The 21,300-nt window shown below is 40.4% G+C and overlaps 1 pseudogene across 1 annotated transcript; it reads right to left on the minus strand.

Moving 5' to 3' along the window:
• Nucleotides 1-2,773: 2,773 nt before the first annotated feature.
• LOC306642197 (heterogeneous nuclear ribonucleoprotein F-like) lies at nt 2,774-4,476 on the minus strand (annotated as a pseudogene). Its single transcript has one exon. The product of its transcript is annotated as a heterogeneous nuclear ribonucleoprotein F-like (transcript).
• Nucleotides 4,477-21,300: the final 16,824 nt, after the last annotated feature.

Below are 21,300 nucleotides of genomic sequence, written 5' to 3' on the forward strand. Positions count from 1 at the left end.
TGTGCAATTCTTCTCCTTTCTCTTTATTCCAGACAAATCGTCCAGTTTTCAGTTCCTTAAGTAAACTGTGCTTCCTTACTGCTTTGGAACTTTTGAAGCTGCTAGTCCTTCTTCCTACAATACCCCTTCCAAATCCTTTGTGTGGGGATAAGCATCACTTGCTCATCTTCCCAGTGGTAGTTCAGACACCACCCACTGTGTTAGGAAGCTTTCCTGGACAGCCTGGTTACACAAGTCACAGTCTCTCAGACTTCTGTGCAATTTCCTGAAGAGGAATTCATTTTTGTAATTGATTATTTCCTAGCTCTCATAAGTGTTCTGCCCAAACTGTACCAGATCATTAATTTCACGAGGACAAGGACCCTGCCTCTTTTCTCCCCTAGTATTAATACTAAGTTAACTGCCGACAAAGAGCAGATGCTCAAAGAAAATATAGGTTAAAGGCATGAACAAGTGGAAAAGGCTAAGGAGACACAGAATATGCAGATTCTTTGGTTCCTCAGTTAGCCAGGATATCGAGAAGCATTTATTGCCTCTACGTTTACTTAGAGAACTTTCCTCCCCAAACACTGGGTCCTCTCCTTATGACCACCATGCAGAGCAGTGATAGGCTGGAACCCAGTCAGAGAGCCCCCACCAGTCCCACCCTCAGATCCTGAGGCTTAATCAGCAAGCCATGTCCCTCACTCCCTCCCCAACTCCATGTGCATGAGTAAGTGTGCCCAGACACACATGTGCACACGCACACACACACACACACACACACACACACATGAGGTCAGCTGATGAACAAAAGAAAATTGCACTTCCACACCTAGGCTGTAATTTTCCAAGGATCCTCCATTTTAGTCTATTTTGTGCTGCTGAAAGAGATACCTGAGACTGGGCAACAAAGAACAGAGATTTATTTCTTTGAGCTCTAGAGGCTGGGAAGTCCAAAGGCAGGAGACCTGCCTTTAGGGAGGGCCTTCTTGCTGTGCCCGTCCAGAGCAGAAGGCAAAAACCAAGAAAGTAGGAGAACAAGAGTAAGAGGAATGGAGGGCTTTGGGGGAAATGCCTCCTCTTATCCTCCACCGCTTCCAGGATAATTAACTCGCTCTCCAGGTACAACCTTGCTCCACCTCCTAAAGGGCCCTCCCACCAACAGCATTGCTTCAGGGATTAAGTTACCAACACACGAACTTTGGGGAACATCTTCAAACTATAGCATCCTCTGATTTCCTAATGTTATTTTTTGAAATTAGTGTACAACCAACCAACATGTAAGTTTATACTATAGAATGTTTTTGGAATCTTATGTTGATTCATTATTGAACTAACTCATTAAATTTCCTAGAAAGAATCCATTCAAATTCTTTTTATGTAAGAATTTTTTCTCTCAATTTTTCTTCTTTCCCCTCGCAAAAGTAAAATAACTAACATAAAATGTTAGAAAATAATAGGTCTGATAATAGATGGGTAAATGAACTAAACAGATACTTCTCAAAAGAAGAAATATAAACAGCCAACAAATATATGAAAAAATGTTCCACATCATTAGCAATTAGGGAAATGCAAATCAAAATGACATTGAGATTTCATCTCCTATCAGTCAGAATGGCAATCATCAAGAATACAAATAATAATAAATGCTAGAGCAGATGTGGAGAGAAAAAGACAATTTTACACTGTTGGTGGAACTGTAAATTAGTAAAACCACCATGGAAATCGGCATGCAGGCTCCTCAAAAGACTAGGCATGGAACCACCATATGACCCAGCTGTACCACTCGGTATTTACCATGAAGAATTAAAGCCATCTTACTACATGATACGTGTATACCCATGTTCATAGCAGCACAGTTCACAATACCCAAACGGTGGAACCAGCCCTGGTGTCCATCAACAGATGAATGGATAAAGAAAATGCAGTATAAAAACACAATGAAGCTTTCATTTAGCCATAAAGAAAAATTAAATTACGAAATTTGCAGGAAAATGAATGGAACTTGAGAACATGGTAAGCAAAAGAAGACAGACTCAGAAGGTCAAGGGTGGTATGTTTTCTCTCATATAATGGAAGCTAGAGAAGAGATGGGAAAGAAAGATGGTGTGGGGGAACCACATGAAAATCAAAGGAAGATCAGTGTATCGGAGGAAAGGGACTGGGGGTAGGAGGAGAGGGAAGGACTGGGAAGATACTGGGGAATGAGACTGGCCGAATTATATTGCTATATTGTAACAATGAATCCCACCATTATGTACAAATACCAATAAAATGTAAAAAGGAAAGAATATATCAAAATCACATTCTTTTTTTTTTTGTGAAAAAGTCTTTATTTTAAGAAAAAAATTTAGTTAACAAAAAATTTAACAAGTTTCACTTAGCAAAATACACCCAAAAGGAAATCACAATACAAAGAAAGCTTTAAGTCAAGGCCTCACCAATTCCTACAGTATTAGTATTGTGTCTCAGTTCTCAAAACTAACTTTAAAAAGCTTAATCTTAACCTAAAATTTTTAAATGAAGAAGAAAAAAAATAGAACAAACATGAGAAATGTTTCTCTTTGAATTAGGGATCTAGCACCTTTGAGTTCTGCAAAAAAGTACATCTCCCCAATGTGTTCACTGTGGTGTTGTGTAAAAGATCCACATTTAACATACTTAAAACTACTTTAACTCAGATAACATCACTCTGAAGTATACTACCAAAATGTTAATCAAGAAAAGCGGAAGAAAATAGTTTTTAGTTTACTCAATATCACATGCTAGAAGAAAAGTTTGCATGAGAAAACACTGAAGAGGTAATTTTTTAATCCAGATTTCACAAACTCATGGTGCAAAATGGGTCCCACAGCTTCCTCTAGTTATAAATTGCTTTTCACTGCTTGTTGGCTGCCTGTGAAAATTTGATTGAAATAACTCAAATGTTACTACAAAACTAGTCATATCCACCCATGCTATTCTGACCGCTATAGCTGGCCCCATAACAGCCGCTCACTGACTGGCTCTCTAGGCCACTGTAGGTGGCCTGGGCAGCTGACACCCCCATGCCCTGCATCACCTGGCTGCTATAAGCCCCATTGCTGGCCCCTGTTGTTGAATTCAGGAAGAGTTCTATATATCTGTGCTGCATGTTGGCCCTGTCTTTTGACATAGCTGCCACAGCTTCTTCATGAGTGGCAAACTCAACATTGCTTCGCCCGTCACTCTACCATCAGGGACGATCTCAATATGAACTCTCACAGGGTTGAGTGGAGAGAAGAAGTTGTAAATGTCGTTCTCGGTTGCTTTGTAGGGCAGCCCCCTCATGTGGACACAGTGGCCAGTGGTGCTCTGCACTGTGAATTCACCATCTCCATATCTATGATCATACATTCCTGAGAGACAGTAACTGAGGTCTCTCCCAAACAGGTCGGTGGTAAAGCCGTAGCCATCACTCAGGCCGCTGTACTCCTCATGGCCCCCATAGCCTGCACTGTAGGCACCAGACCTCATTCTCTCCAGGCCCGCCTGCTTCAAGATGCCAATGTACCTCCGGGCTGTGCCTGGCCGGTCATAGGGCCCCGGCCGCTGCACAGACATGAACTTCAGAGGCGGATCAGAGTATGACCTAACCTCCTCCTGACTGCTCTTAAACACTTCAATATACCTATGCCCTATTCTCTCCTTGTGCTTCCCTAGAGCCTTTCCAGCTAATTCCTGTGAGGCAAACTGCACGAAGGCCTCCCCTGTAATCTTGCCCTCGGGGTCCACAGGCAATGTGATCCCGTTTGGCACAATTTCCAACCCTGAGAAGAACTGAACGATTTCTTCCTTTGTGCATCCAAACGGGAGTCCCCGAAGCCGCACGAAGCTGTCATTGGCAGTGTCGGTGCTGTTTGGACCACTGTGCTTCAATACCCAATCCATCTCGGTTCTGTGTGACTTGAACACCTCGATGTACCGGTGTCCCATGCTTTCCCTGTCTTTTTTCAGGGCCATTTTTACATCATCTTCTGATTCAAGTTCAACAAAAGCCTCACCACTCTGCCTGCCTTCTCTAGTGTAAATGAAATGGACACCTGCAACCCCATCGTGAATCATGCACTCGGAGAGAAAGTTCTGCACGTCCTCAATTGAGCAGGACCAGGGCAGGCCACGGAGCTTGACCACAAAACCTTCACCTCCCTCAGGGCCCAACATCATGGACACTTGACAAGGCAGATGTCAGACAAGCTTGGGCACAGGTTTCTGTGGCTCAAGGAACAATGGATGCCTTCAGTGGAAGACACTCAAAGTAGGTAACAAATTGTCCGTTGAGGAAGATAGGGCTGATTTCTACTTTCATCAAGCAAGCGCGGCTCCAGGCCAGAGAACCCCAAATTCCACCCGACGCTTAAAAACGCAGAAGGCTCCGGGGAAAGTCCAGGTGCATCTTTTTTGTTCTTAACCTCGGGCACCGATTCTCCACGCTCCCGCACTCACACCCGACACCTTGGTCTTCCCCCAGAGCACCTAGAGCAAAATCATATTCTTAAAGTCTTCAGTTTTCTATGTTCTCCAGTCTTCTGTCTTTTTCCTAAGAAAATGTCTTTCTGCTATTCAATCCTTCAGTAATATTAACAACCCAGGGTACCTTACTTAATATCCTTACTTTCAAAAAAGGAAGAGCAGCAAAAGAAACAGAAGAAAAAAATGGAAAATTTTACTTTATCATTTCACATTTTATCCAGTACTTATACTACTGTCCCAAATTGTTTAGTGCAGAGTGATGAATATATAAAAATTTTATTTTGGAATGACAAAATCAAAATCCCTGTACAGATGATTGGCAACTCAAGAGTTTCTTAATGTAGCTCATCAAATCATCCTATTGAAAGAGAATATCCAGAAAGAATACTGATAAAACTGCTTTTATTATCTGCCAAGTGACCTATATTTTTACAACATAATTACTAAAAATATAATAAAATTGTGTCCCAGGGGGGGAAAAATCTAGATGTACCATTGCTTAAGAATAAAGTACTTGAAGAGAAAAAGAAGTCTTGGCTGAGCTGCCAGCTTAGAAAATGGTAATGGTTTGATGCTAGTGAGGGCATTTTGGAGGATTTGTTGATATATGTAGAGACAAACTGGAGGTCAGAAAACATGCACGCTGCCTCCTTTGGAAGTGTCACTTTCTGATGCACAAGCACCAGAGAACTGCTATGCAAATGCATCTGTGACAGAAGAAGTAACATTTATTTGACTTTTTCTGTGGTTTTAAAAATCTTTCCTTCACATGGCACATGCCTGTAAATGCAGCAGTGAGGGAGGCTGAGGCAGGAGGATCATAAGCCTAAAGCCAGCCTCAGCAAATTATCAAGGTCCTAAGCAACTTAGCAAGACCCTGTCTCTAAATAAAAATTAAGAAAGGGCTGTGGATGTGACTCAGAGGTTACGTACCCCTGGGTTCAATCCCCAGTGCCAAAAGAAAAAGAAAAAAGAAAAGAAGACCAGGGCTCTGCCAGTTGCATAGTTTTAAAAAGCTTCAGTTCTTCTCAACTAAAGAATAGGTTTTATTTTCTCTAAAAAGAAATGTAGACAAAGGAAACAAGTGATTTTATGTTAACAAATAAAAATAAAAGTAGGCAAGAAAACAGAGCATCAATGAAGTCAATAAAGGAAAAAAGATAGGCTAATATGAAGCAAAATTTATCTTGGAAAAAGAACGTAGATGTACCTGCCACTCCACCAACCCTCTTGTCAAAGTCTTACCAAAAAAAATAGGCAGGATGAGGGGAAAAGAAAGAAAGATGCAACAGAATTCTAGAGCTACAAACATGTTAAAGGCATGAGCATATCCAACACAAAGCACTCTCTGAAGCCTGCATAAATAGCCATGGTCACAAGCTAAATGGAGGCAGAAGGAAGGCAGGAGTACACATGTCCTGCATTCTACATCGACTTTCTTTTAGGCTATGATATCCTACCTTGTCTTTAACACCGAGTTCCTTTTGAGACATTTTATACTAAATTATGATTTGAAGTCAAATAATTTCCATATTAACTATGACAAGATAGTATTTCAAATGAGGAAATATCAAACTTTTTATCAATAAAAGACAGACATTTTGGCTTCCAAATATTGCTTGGCTACTAAATGTGATGCTTTCTGACATTTATTGGGGACGTACAATGTAGTAGAACTTATTCTAATTTATGTGTAATAAATATTTAGTTTTAAGTCTATACCTCACACAATTAGAAGGTATTGTGGTACAAATCGATGATCCCAGGAGGTCCGGCCCAGAATACTTACATCGCAACATGACCCGCATGCAGAATATATATACAACAATCATTTAAAAAGAGCAGACATGCATCCACCTATAAGCTTACGACATAGAATATTATTTGCAGCTCTAAAGTTTCTACCTTGTCTTTACTCATTTATCCTCCTCCCTCAGACCCAGAATTAACCACCAACCTACATTTGCTTTTATTTATGGAATACACACACACAGTCTTAGTTTGTTGATCTTTTCACCTTTTTTAAAGCTGAACTTGAGTGAACAAAATGTATTAATTTAAAGGTAGACACATAAAGCAAACATTTTCTTGATAGTCAATAGTATTTTAGTAATCTATTCCTGTGTTTTGAATCTGGAATGTCCCCAAAAGGCTCATGTGTCCTCAAAATCTTGCTCCTCAATGTGGCAGTGTCCAGAGGTAGGGCTTTTGGGATCATGAGCACTCTGACCCCATTAGAGGATTTATTCATTGAAAGCTGAGTAAAATACTGAGAAGTTGTGAAGACTCTGGGAGGGACCTGGTTGAAGGGAGTGAGTCTTTGGGAGTCATACTTTTGGAGACTAAATCTTATCACCAACCTCTTCCTCTCTCTCACCCTGCATTTTTGTTGTCATGAGCGGAACACCTTTCCTTTATCACAAACTTCCACCATGATGTTCTGCTTTATCTTGGACCCAGAACAATGAAGTTGGCACACCAATGACTGAAACTTCTGAATCCATGGATCAAAAATAAATCTTTCCTTCTCTAAGTTGATTTTCTTTTCAGGTGTTTTGGTCACAGTGATGAAATACTGAATACTCAGAAATTGATGCCAAAGAAGTGGAATGGTTTCTGTGGCTAATTTGAAAAAATGGTTCACAAGCCTTTGAAATTGATTTGAGGGAGGAGTTTGGAAAAGTTTGGAGGTACAAACTAGGGAAGCCTTGGGATCGTAAGAGGAGGTTAGTAGGTAATGCTGGTGGGAGCTCAGAGGACCAGAAGGCTGATAGGACTGCAGACAGTAAAGACTGGGCTCATGAGATCCAACAGGTAAGTAAAGATTCTTTGGGAATTGGGCTAGAGGCCATGTGTGTTACATTCTGGCAAAGTACTTGTCTACATTGTATCTAGTCCTGAGACTTTGTGAGGTCACAATTAAAGGTGATGAACTATTTAATCTGGCAGAAGAAATTTTGAGGAAGCACAGTATTCAGATTGTGTCATGGATATTTCTATTAGCTTTTAGCTAGATTTTACTGTGAGAATGGGGGCGGGGGGAGGATAAAGCAGAGAAACAAGATTTAAAAGAGTTGCAGTTTTTCCAGAAAATTGCAGGTAAAACTAGAACCAAGGAAGATGTGATTGTTGAAGAGAATATAGCCCCTAAAGAGATGCTAAGTATTTTGTACAGAGACAATAGGAAAGATGCCTTGAGTGTATCTCAGGAATTAGAAAAACTACATCCACCTCTTACACTGGCAGTTGACCTTGGTATTGTCCATGGAGTGCTGATGCTGGAGTTACGGGGACAGGATGCTTCCAATGAGATTTCAAAGTAATCTTTTTGCCTGGGAGGTCAGGCAAAGTGTAATAGGCTTGGGATGCCTCCAGGATACTCCTAAGAGAAAAATTCATGAAGTTGTGAGGGGAGTGCAAAGTTCGAATGGAGACACCTAGAATTAGGAGATACCAGTAGTGAGAACTGTCTGCCAAGAAAGGGGGCTGGATGCAGAAAGAACTGGGCTAAGAGAGAGGCCATGAGTGTTGCAACTGACAAGGGTAAATGGGAAGACCTGCTCAAGATCTTCAGAGATCACAGCTCACCTCCATGTTATCCAAATGCCAATCGTGGAATCATTGGACTTGTTTGCTCATCTGGGTTTTAGCCATGTTTTGGACCTGTCCCTTCTTCGTCTTTCCCTATTCCTCCTTTTTTGAATGGGAATATTTACTCTGTGCCATTGTTTATTGGATACATAACTTGCTTTTAATTATTATAAAAGCCCAGTGCCACATTTGCCTTGAATCTCCTTTGGACTTAGGCTTTTGGGCAATGCTGGGACTGTTAAGGCTATGATGTCTCTTGGAGATGGACTACATGCATTTTGCACTGTGAGGTGAATGTGAGCTTTCAGGGGCCAGGGGCGGAATCTCATGGTTTAGATATTAGATGTTCCCCAAAACTCCTGTGTTAATGCAGGAATATTCAGAGGTGAAATGATTACATTGTGAGAGATGTGACCTAATCCTAGTTTGAATGGACTAACTGGGCGGTAACAGTAGGCAGGTCGGGTGTGGCTGGAGGAAATAGATTACTGGGGACAGGCTCTGGAAGGGTCCATCTTCCCTGTGGCCCTTTCCCCTTCCTCTGTCTGCTTCCTGGCTGCCATGTATGAAGCAGTGTTCCTCAACCATGTTCTGCCCTGATATTCTGCTCATGTCAGACTCAAAGGAAAGGAATTGGCTCTCTATGAACTGACACTTCTGAAACTGTGAGACCCAAGTAAACTTTTCCTTTTCTAAGTTGTTCTTGTCAGGTAACTTGACCACAGTGACAAAAAGTTGACTAAAACAGCTCATCTGTTTACTGTTATTTATAATGCATTACACACCCACAAACAACACCCATGCCAAAAGCTTAGACCGTAACAATAACGTGTATCTAAGCCCCCATCTCTGTACTTGACTCATCCCCATTGAACAAGCTTTCTAACCTTGAATATCAAGTTCATCTTTTCCGTTTTCAATTTGATATGCAGTCCTGCACCATTTAACTATGGAAATATATTCTGAAAAAGGTAATGTTAAGTGAGTTGGTTGTGGTACAAACATCATAGTGTGTACTTATGAAACCTATATAGTGCCATCTACTGTACATATCAGCTGTAGGATACAGTCTGTTGTTCCAGGGCTACCAACCTATACTGCATGCTACTGTGATAGATACTGTGGGTGATTGTAACACAATGGTAAGTATTCGTATAGATAAACAAAGATGTACAATAAAAACAGGGCATGAAAGACCTAAGAGGGATACACCACAGGAGGCACTTACCACGAGTGGAACTTGCAGTACTGGAAGTTGCTCTGGGTGAGTAGGTGAGTGAGCAGCGAGTGAGTTCGATGCTGTCGTGTCCTGCTGTAGACTGCACTGAACAATCTCAATTATTTATTCAATATTAAATTAACTTTAGCTTACTGCAACATTTACTCTTCATAAACTTTCATTTTTTTAAAATTGGCTTTTTAAAATAACTGTTAAAAAACAAGCATACTGTTACTGTATGTACAAAAATATATTCTCTATATATTCATGTTCTGTAAGGGTTTTTCTAAATTCTATTTTATGTTCTAAATGTTTGGTTACATAGGAAGACAGGAAAACGCACACATTCAGGTCCACGCAGGGTTGGGACTATTGGTATCATGTTGAATTCTTGCATGTTGAAGTCTTGTCTTTAGGGCAGTGGCCTGTGTGGAGCTGTTGTCCCCTACAATGGCAAGACTTTCTGGCCACCTCCTGAAGGACCTCAGACCCCACACACTTCAGCAGGTGCTTTCAGAACATGTTTTTTCAGAACGTGTCTGGGGCACTTCAATGGGTTCATTTCTTGTTTCTTCCTAGGTTCGCAGATTATACACCAGAAACACTCCTCTCGTCTGATGAACCTCTTTCTGTGTTGTGGTTCATGTGTTTACACTTCTTATAAAGCTGGCTGAGGTCTGCAAAAAATTCTGCTCAAGCATTAATAGTCTGAATGGGGGGTTCTGCTACAGTTTCCTCTTCTCTTGCTTCTTCTTGCCCATTGCTCATTCACTAGGCTGTAGGAATCCTCAGCTCTGTTATTCCCTGATAGGATTTCTGTGGTAGATGCAATCCATGATTGACCAAGACATCATCATGCAATGCGTGACTGCATATTTCTGCTTACATATGTATTCCTAGAAAGCATTTGCGCATTCATCCGATGTACACACACACGTGTCCACACATTGATTTTTGTTTTATGTGTCCTCCTATTGAAACAGGGTATTTGATGTATGCAATGTTTTGAAACTTGTTTTGCATTTACTATTATATTGAAATATCTATCTTATCAATTACATATTACTCTAGTTTCAACATTTACACAATATTTATTATGTGGCTATGTAGGTTTTTCATTCACTTTCTCTTTGGTGGCTTTTGGATCTTTGCAAGTATTCACAACTGTCACTTTGCTATAGTCAACTCAGTATTGAAGCACAGGGTAAACATCAGATTAGATAATTGGATCAGGAGGTAAACAAACATTCTCTTTTACCAAGCAATCCTAAACTCTATTCCTGCCTTCAGTGTGATGGCAGTTCTGTGGGCCATTATCCTCTGTAATTCCTGTTAGTGTCCCATTTTTCAAATTGACTAATTTTCTATTAAGGTATAACACTGTAACACGTTTTGTGTTGTATTTCCCTAGGTGATAATGACATTTAACCACCCTCCCTAGATTTATTGGAAACAATGTTTCAATGTCACTGAAAAGGCCTATCTCCTATTTTTCAACTGAAATGTTTATGCTTTATGTATTAATTTGTAGAATTTTTGATTTTAATATGTTCTGATAACAATCATCAGTTGTGTGTATCAAGAATATCTTATCTCAGTCTCTAACATAAAAGCTTGTGATTTTAATAAGTTACGTCAATTTTTATGATGAGAGCCCCTGGACTTTAGTCTGTGACTAAAGTTTGAGAAAGTTGTCATGCTTATTTCCTGATAAGAATTTTGACATTTTGCTTTGGACACTTAAGTCCTTAGTGTACTGGGGTTGATTTTTTAACATGGTTGTTAATATAATCCTGATTCAACAAAATATTGATAACCACCACTTTTCCATCTCCTTTACCGAACAGTTCTTTCTGCCCTCACTAATCTGATGAAGACGCCAAGAATTGGCCCAAGCTTACGACATGGGTCTGCCCCATGTCCCAGAGTCTACTGCATTTGTCAGCTTCTGTGTCCCTGACAGTCCCTTCCCTGTTCATTCCTGATGGTCTCAGAATAAATCTGGGTGTGTGGGAGGGCAAAGTCTCTCACTTTTTATCTTCCAAAGAGTACCAGCTATTCTTTCACTTTACTACGTATTTACTTCCACTTTTACTAATTCACTTCACTAATTCTTTCAGAATCTTATCATGTTTTATGAAAATTTGCACCAGAATTGTGACAATACCTTAACATGGCAGAACAGAAATCACCAGAATATTACATTTTTCCACCTGGGCATTGCAGGCCTCTCTGTCTTTACACATGTTTGGGAAACAGGCTGTGTCTCATGCCTCTTTGTCACGCTCATTTCTAGACACTTAACCCTTGCTCACCTGCATGACTATGGATTGCGCCGTCTCTTGGGTTGTTGCTGCTGTGGTGCAGCAAGGCCATTGGTTTCTCCTCACTGGACTTAGATCCAGCTAACTTACTAACATCTCCTTCATTATTTCTAAGAATCCACCTGTCAATAATTTTGGGCTTCCTAATGATTATTATATCATTACTGCATTTCTTCTATTCTTGTTCTCTGTTTCCTTTACTTGCTTCTTTGTTTATTTATACACAGCCAGGACCTCCATCACACTGTGGTGCAGAAGGGAGGATGGTCCTCATTCTTGCACTTGATTTCAGAGGGATGGCTTCCAACAGGTTTCCTTTTAGAATGATGTGATTTGCTGTAAGAGTTTGTTAATCAGGATAGATCACTGAATTCACAGAGTAGTCAATGAAGTTTAAATGGATGAAGTATTAGGAAAATCTTGAAAAGGCATTTACAAGAATCTGTAGACCATACAAGGATGTTTACCAAGAGATCTTGAGTCACTAACTGTGGGATGGGGTGGTTCTTCCCTCGATTCAGAGACACGCTGAATGTGAGTCCATGGAACATGCTTTCTAGAACAGCTTTGAGGTAATTCTGTGCTCAGAAGTCCATTGCCAACCAGCCCCCATGTTAGAGAGTTGTGTTCTTCTGTGGCTTTGTGGCAGGGTGAGGGGAGCAGGCATAGGCTATGACGAAATTGAAAACCTCTAGATTCTGTTAGCACATCCCTTCCCAGAGATCTCTCAGAAACAATGACATACTTCCATCCAAAAAGAGTATCTTACCCACAGTGACGGTAGCAAGGGCAGGTGTTTTTTAATTTCTCATTGCCTTAGAATTTCTATTTTATTACAACTTGGAAGTTCACAGAAAGTTCTAAAAGAAATGTGTTATTAAGCTAGCTGATATGTAGTATCACACTTTAAAAATGAATCCCTCCTGCTTTGAGATAAACTTCATGAGAGAAAATACTATACAGTTATATTCAGTCAGGTACCTAATGATGTTCAAGAAATGCTGTTAGGATTTGAGGGTTGGCTGGGGTTGTGGCTCAGTGGTAGAACACTTGCCTAGCATGTGTGAAGCACTGCGTTCAATCTTCAGCACCACATAAAAATAAAGAAAGGATCTGAAGGTCAACACATACCCACCTGTAAGAAACTTGCAAGCCAATAAAAAGCTTGATTTTTGAAACAGAGCCCTGTACTTCGACTTTACTTCATTAGCCTCAAATAATATCTGTTTTTTTCTAGTATTTTTGGTAATTATTTTCCAGTCTCTTCTTTGCAGCACAAAGAATCCCAAAATATAGGAAACCAGGTCCCCCAACTGAAAGACGTCAGCTATAAACCACAACTACGGTCCAGGAAAGGGAGATATTCAGCCTTCAGTAGCAGACTCCTTTACATTTAATAATGCTAAAGCACCCACAATATGCATACTTGTCCATGTGTGGGCAACTGTCACTTTGAAACCACAAAACCCCTCAGACCTAATTAAATCAGTAATAGCTTTTTCTCCTTGTGTAGCTCTGAGTGACAGTTTAATAAGGAGCATTTTAGAGGTCCCATAAATTAGAACTGAACTTCATCCTAACAAGATATGCCTTGCACTTTCTAGATAATTTTTCAGAAAACTTGTTGCTGAAATCATCCCCTGATTCCCCACTTATGTAAGGAAATGCATTTTTACAACTCTCTGCTCTGGGTAAGTGTTAAAAAATGACACTTTCAGGAACAAGTTTCTTCTCATTTTCTTCATGAGAATGATGTTGCTGTGAAAAAGATGACATTTTAAGAACTGTTGGGAAAGAACAGAACAACTTAACCATAAACCGTAAGTCAGGGAATATAGGGGTCTTCAGCAACCCCACCAGGGAGTGTCTACACTGTCTGTGGTCCTGTGCATTTGTTATGTCTCTTCTGACTTGCTCCTTCACCTATATTTCCAAGTCCTTACAATGAATATTTTAAAGACTTATAATATGAATCTGAGACGGAGATCACAATAAATTATTAAATAATTCATCAGTTGAATGTATCCAATTCATAGTTATTGGGATATTTTTGAATTTCTATTTTTTTTCCCTTTGGGATAAGTTGGTCCCATATTTCTCCAAGGTAATCCTCTGTTGGAGAGTTGTTTTTGTCTCATAGTAAAGTATTTTTCTTTTGTTTTAAAGGTGTTATGATCTTGGGCCAGAACAGGGGACACAGACTGGAAAATGTCCAGTGTTTATTGAAACAGCAGAAGTTCATCAGCTAATGTTTAGAAGGTCTGATGGACACATCCCACGATGGTTCAGACATTTATGTGTGGCTCACTTTCTACACATTTTTATTAGAATTCAGGCATCCATATGCATGGAAATACTCTCTAACTTATGAATGTAATGAATTCACTCAGGAATTGTAGATGGAATGCTGCCTCATTAGGGCACTGTGCCAGGCACTGAAGGTCAAAATTAATGACACCGGCCGGAGCAGTGGCGCATGCCTGTAACCCCAGCTACTTGGAAGTCGGGGCGGAAGGATCGCAGGTTCAAGGCTAGCTTCTGCAAAGTATCAAGACCCTGTCTCAAAATTTATAAAAGAAAATGAAGACGGCTGAAGCTGTTGCCCAGAGGGAGTGATCCTGTGTTCAGTCACCAGGCAGCAGTCACACAAAAACTGTCCCAGGTAACTGAATTTCAAGAATAAGAATTATAGATAGAATTCTTTAATATAAACTAACAATTTATAGGAACATGATTAAGTTGATCAATGCAACATTACTTGGAGATGAAGAAACTAATCTTGGGCCCAGAGAAGCTAGTCTGAGGCTCTGGTGCATACAGAGGAGTCTCCCTGACTTCTGTTTGTTGAAGAAAACAAGGTCACACTGCAACCTCGATACATTGCAAAAAAAGAAAAGACCCCTCTGCAATCATGTCTGTGAACAGAGAAACACGAATATTATCCAAGACACAAAAGTGACCAACTATCCCCCATCCTAGATAACATGAATGACCAGCACCCCTCCCCCACTGCAACTAAGTCCGAACTGCACCCTCTCCCATATCATGGATAGCATTGCTTACAACACCCACTCATAGAATCAGCCACATTTCCTGACCATAGTCAATCCATTTTTTAAACCCCACCCCAAATCTGCTGACACCAGTTGAAATCCTAACCACCATATTTTTCAACCTTCTTTTTAGGGTGTGTGCAATCTCCCTGCCTGAAGTGAGTAATGCACATAGCTTGTTCAACTCTAGGACTTAAGGTTCATAAATATTGAAAATAAAGTATGGTGAAAGAAACCAATTCTGTACTTCTTCACATCTAAGACGTTACAGGTTGCAGGACAACTTCCGATTTCACAGATACTCATGTGTTAAAAATATGCACCTTGGAATTGAGGAAATACCGCACTTATTTGTCAAACAACATTTTCTTTCTGGAATTAGAAATACACTGACAAACATCATTAAATTCAAAAGTTGAGGGAAATCTTTTAGATTAAAGACAAGGCACTTCCTTACAAAGGCTTCTAAAATATTGTCCAAGGAAAATATATCTGTGTATCATAGAAACTAAGATCTTAGTAAATTTACTTTCAAGTAAAAAATGATGAATTTTTAAGAATATTCTGGATCAGAAATGACTAACTATGACCCATGGGACAAATCTAGGGCATTTCTTTTCTTGTGAATAAAACATTATTGGAACCAAGTTACATCCATTCATTTATATATTTTCAATGACAAAGTCCATTAGTTGGCTAGCAAAGCTTAAAACATTTACCAAAATCACTTTTACAGAAAAAAAAACTTGAAACCCTTTTTAATAGGTTTGGTGACATTTCAGATCTCATCTGAAATTAGGATATGAACATATTCTGGCTTCACAGTGCTTATAAAATACATTACCATTTGCATGAAAACTATAATTAGAATACAATAAAATTCTATGACTCAACTTCCTCACCTCTAAAATCATCAATGCAATTTTAGCAGCTATTTCATAGAGTTATTGTGAGGATCAAAGCATAATAATATGTCCAAAGTGCTTACAACAGTGCTGGCATATAATAAACATAAATACATGTGTTTTCTGCTGCTGATAATCTAACAAAACCAGAAGTCTGGCACCCCTAGACTTCTCAACACTAAAATTCATTGCCTGAAGAAAAAATTAGTAGGCACGATAATAGATAAACAATGGCAAAGTTGATTTGTATTCAATCACTAGCCAAAAATACTCAAAAACATTTAAAAAGGGAGAGAGAAGACCAAAAAAAAAAGGGGGGGGGAGGTTGTATGAAAAGCTATGGCAATTATTCTATTGAAAACTAGGAAACAATTAATGAAACTGATTAAAAGAAACAACATACAAGATAGCTTTTGGAGTGTTCTACCATTGGATTATGAACAGATGTGAACACAATAGTTTTGGAACACCAACACTCTGATTAAAAAGGAGAAACCTAAGTACCCAGCTACACACCCATCCTGAACAGAAACAGCACAAAGGCAATTAGTCTGTCCTCAGACTGGAAGGCCACTCTGTGTCTTCCGTCCTTACTTCACAGTGAGTGTTTCTTGGAGAGAAAAATCCACAAGCTGAGGTAAACCCACTGGGCAGATCTTTTTCTGTCTGTCTGCCTCTCTCTCGATAGATAGATAGATAGGTAGATAGATAGGTAGGTAGATAGATAGATAGATAGATAGATAGATAGATAGATAGATAGATAGAGATAGATACAGATATAGGGTATACGTATGAACACACACAAGTTAGAATAATGCAGGGTAACAGGATAAGTGTTTGAAATTTTTACTGAGAGTTAAAAATATATTAACAGTTTTTACAAATATTTTAGAGGTTGTTTATTAAGATTCTGTCTCATATCAACTAACTGCAATGCAGTACTGGTTTCCTATTATGAGTTGAATTCTATTCCACAAAAATATCCATGTCAACGTCCCAATCCCCAGTATTTCAGATTGTGGTTTATAAGGCCATTGCCTATGTAATTGTTTAAATTAGGATATGTTTGTCCTTTATCCATCAAAAAATACAATACAATAAAATAGATGAGTTTGTCCTGACATATGCTGGGCGCCTGATCCAATGTGACTGGGAAAGATGGACAGGGTGCAGGCATGCACACAGGGACACTGTACGAAGGTTGGAGTCATGTCCACACAAGGAGGAACTAAAGGACTCAGAAAAGAGGCCGAAGTACATGCTTCCTGCACCCCATTCCAGACTTCTGGCCTTCCTATTGTAAGACGTGATGAATATGGAGGGTTTTAGTTCCTGTGTAACTGACCCCATGCCAGCTGTGTACTGGGCTCTGGACATAACATCATGAACTAGAAACAACCCTTGGTGGAACATCACCACTCAGCACAACTAGCAAACTGGCTGCCATCGCATCAAACTTTGAAGTGTAGAAATTTCCTTGGCAGCAGGTGCTTTGCAGCGCCATAGTATAAGATTAAAAAGAGGCTAATGAGTGAGTCAGTTGCGGTAAATATTTGGCATATTTATTACCTATAATCGCAATACTGTAAAATGTCTATTGAGTGTCAGGCATGTTGTTCTTGAGTATTTTCATCCATTTAAAATTCGGATCCATCCCATTCATACAAACTGAAACCATCTGAGAAGGGCAGAGACGTGCTCAAGTCGTGATGTGATCCAACCCTGAGGAGCAATACCTGTACTCCTCCTGTGGTTGTGGAGAATGGTTTCTATGGTTAAATTTCTTGGGAGTCGCTCTGGTGGCCACTGTTCAAAATCATAATCTCGAAGTGACACTGTCAAGTTTTCCCTATGAAATCTAACGTGTGAAAAATGCCAAGATTTTTATCTCTGTAAACCAAATGGCACCTTGTGAAGAAAATGTAAGGTGGTCTTCACAATAGGTATAGCCTATGCAGGAAAGGCCAGTGATCACAGCCAGCACCAAGCCAGCAAGCACTGTGTGTCACGGATTCAAAGAAGCAGCACCATGAACATTCCACTAAGAAAACACAGTCTACACTTAGAAATTTTGAGATGAGAAGGAGACATTGTTCTAAAGAGGGGGAAATGAGGTGCTCCTTCACCTGGCCTTGTCCATGTGGTTCACCCAAGGTAGTCATTAAAGACATGCCCCACAACCACCAAGAAGAAAATATCATTCAACTCGCTTGAAAGGTACTCAGGTGAGATTAGCTTTAGAGCAAACAAATGCCATAACTAAAGAGCCAATGTAACTTAGGTTAGATTCTATTATAAAAATCACTTAACCAGATACGGCTGTATTCCAAGTCAATCATGTTGTGCTCTGTATAGCCATCTACAGCTTTCTACTGAGGAAGCTTCTAATGTAGTTGGTTATCGAGTATAAAAAGTAACAACATCAGTCCTATGAATAGGAAGGTCGTCTTTGAAATATGGGGTGGTGCCAAACAGCCCTACAGTAATCAATGGAAACACCAAGGAGAGGTGGCACTGTGTTCTTCAAGGCTTGGTCCACGTGGTCAGGGCATTTACTGGATGTACACTTCTGTCCTGGATGGTGGGAAGCCATACAAAACACTCTGCTTCTGGACATGTGCATAATATTTCCAGATTCCTGAAGGCAGTCCTGAAATAAATTGTGTAAGTATCATCATCCCAACTTCTTTTAAAAGGAATATATATAAAATGTAGGGTCAAAGTTCTGGGGCCTAAAACCCAGATGAACGAAAACAGAAATAAAAATATAGTGTAATTTATTGAGGAGAAAAGGAACCCAGAAGCAGGTGACTGGTGGAATAACATGACATTTTTATTTCTATTCTTGTCCATCTGGGTCTCAGGTCCTAAAACTTCGAGCCTGTTTTGGAAGCTGGGAATGATGATGCACAATGTATTTAAGGACTGTCTTCATGAAACTGGAACAATATATACCTTCCTCCAGGAATTGAGTGTGAACTCGACTCCCGATATCACATACTGAGTTAGACTCTACAGAGGGGTGGGGACCTCTAAGGAGAGAGCAGGAACCTCCTGGGATTGGGATAAGTCTTGCTTTTCTTTATAGATCCTTTGCACTTTTGAATCATTTTTGTTTCAATATTTGTATATTACTAAAAATACTAATTATTTTTAACAAAATAGGTTATTTTTACTTATTTCAAAACTAGGTAGGAGTTAATTTTATATGTTACCTTACTGATTCTATTTTAGCTAAATGAGACAGCTTGAGAGTTAAGCTAGATAATGTTTAGTGTGAGGAACTCAAACAACAGCTGTCCAGGTGAGGGCAAAGTTGGTTCAATCACTCAATAGCAGGTGTCCGGAGCCGAGGAAAAATCTGTGGGCATTTCTTGCTTCCCTCTGTATCAAGAGTGAACGCCAGAAGGTTTTAGGTTCTCTGCACACATGTAAGTGACAAAGGTGGAGCCCTGAAATACTTAAATGAGGAACCATTCTTATTTACATTTTTAATTCATCAGTTAATTAATTAGTCGTACCAATGGAAAAAATCTTTGATCTGAGGTAAAGTTAACCAGTATAATATTTTTTTCTTCTTCCACATACTACATACAAGAATGAGATGGTCTCATGATATTAGTGGAAACATGTCTTCAGAAAGTGTACTATGGAAAAATATATGAAAAAATATTCAACATCTGTAGCAATTAGAGAAAATTAAAACTCACTGAGATTTCCTCTCACTCCAGTCAGAATGGCAATTATCAAGAATATAAGTGACAAAATGTTGGGTGAGGATGTGGGGAAAAGGGTACATTCATACACTGCTGGTGGGACTGCAAATTAGTGTAACGATTCTGGAAAGCAGTACGGATATTCCTCAAAAACAATTTGACCCAGTTATCCTCTTCCTCAGTATGTATCCAAAGGATTTAGAATCAGCATACTACAGTGACAGCCACATCAATGTTTATAACAGCTCAATTCATAATAGCTAAGATACAGAGTCAACCTAGATGCCCTCTAACAGATGAATGGATAAAGAAAATGTGGTGTATATATACATAATGGAATACTACAGCCATAAAAATGACTTTACGGCATTTGCCAGTAAACAGATAGATCTGGAGACTATCATGCTAAATGAAATAAGCCAATCTCCAAAATCCAAAGGGTGAATGTTTTCTCTGATAAACATGTGGAAGCTAATACACAATAAGGAGGCAGGGAAGAATAGAGGTTCAGAGGATTAGACAAAGGGGAATAAAGAGAAGTGGGGATAAAATATGAAAGACACTGGAAGGACTCTGACACAACTCTCCTGTGTACATATTTCAATACACCACAGTGAATCCCACCACCACAGACATCCCTAAGCCTGGGGCTCTAAGCAGAGTAAGATAGTCCATGCATGGTCACTTTATCAAAATGGACTCCACTGTCATGTGTATCTAAAAAGAATGAGCAATTTCTTTTTTTTTTTTCAAAGCATGCGTTGGAAACAGTCCCCAGTGCAAGTGTTTGGAAGTAGGCCTTAATGAGAGGTGATCAGGTGATGAGGCGGGAGAGGAAGTAAAGTCCTTATCCTGGGAGTGTGTTGTTATAAAGCGGAGAGTCTGGCTCTTTCCTTCTGCCTCTCTGTCTTCCTCTCTCTCCCCCTCCTTCATCCCTCCCTCACTTTGCTCTTCCACCCTCCACCACGGGAAGATGCAGCAGAAGGCCCAGACGCCAGCCCATTGAACCTGGATTCCCCAGCCTCCAGGACAGAGAACCAATAAACTTCTGCTTATTGTAAATTAACCAGCGTCGGTTATTCTGTGACGGCCACACAAACAGATGAAGACTCTCCTGTCATCTCCTGTCATCCTTATTAATTCTTCATAAAAACCTACACTGAATAAGTGCCAGGCACCAATGATGAACACGGAGTTTCTACTCCCAGGAAGCTTCCGTTGCCATAAAAGAGAAGGAAAGATAAACGCACCTCCAAGAACGTGTCAGTGTGATAAATATCACAATAGGTATGTGCACCGGGAGGCGCACGGAGGGAACAGCGGGCCCCTTCTGAGCTGCGCGACCTGAGGCCGGGCGGCCCTGCAGAAGAACTCTCCACCATGGGGTGTCCTGTGTCCTCGCAGTACTGACACCTCCTCAACTCTGACTTCTCATTCTGTTTGGAATCTTGCTCTCCCCTCTTCTCTGCAGTTTTGATTTGTTGCCTAATGATCCTACTTCCAACAACACAGTCAGCTGTGCCATCGTGGACAGAATAGGCCAGCGGCAAATCCCCGAAGCCTGGGCATCTCTGCAGTGGGGGACGCAGGCCGCGGAGGCTCCCCCAGGAGACAAGGATGCGGAGGAGCCTGGGAGGAAGAAGGAGCTGCACCCGAGGATCTGAAGGAGGGTCGGAGAGTTGGCGGAGGGTTTGCAGGAGCAGCGCAGCAGGACGCACTCTTGATGGACTGGAGCAGATGGTGGAAAGAAAAAACACTCTGCAGACACACACATATATTTAAAATTGGAGAGAACAGCCCGAGAAGGCTGAGCAGGCCGACAATCACCACACCATCTTAGCTATTATTTTTAGTTTGCAGATTCCTATTTATGTCGCTCAGGGAAAGCTCTAACTAAGCACATCACGCGTTCTGCAGCCGTGGACTCCGGGCAGAGTGGGTGAGCTTTGGGGAGGTCGGAGTGACTCAGTGGAGAAAGAGCACAGATGCAGTGGCACAGGGCCAGGCGTCCTCCCAGGG

Source organism: Sciurus vulgaris (assembly GCF_902686455.1).
Source record: "Sciurus vulgaris genome assembly, chromosome: 12".
NCBI lineage: Eukaryota > Metazoa > Chordata > Mammalia > Rodentia > Sciuridae > Sciurus > Sciurus vulgaris.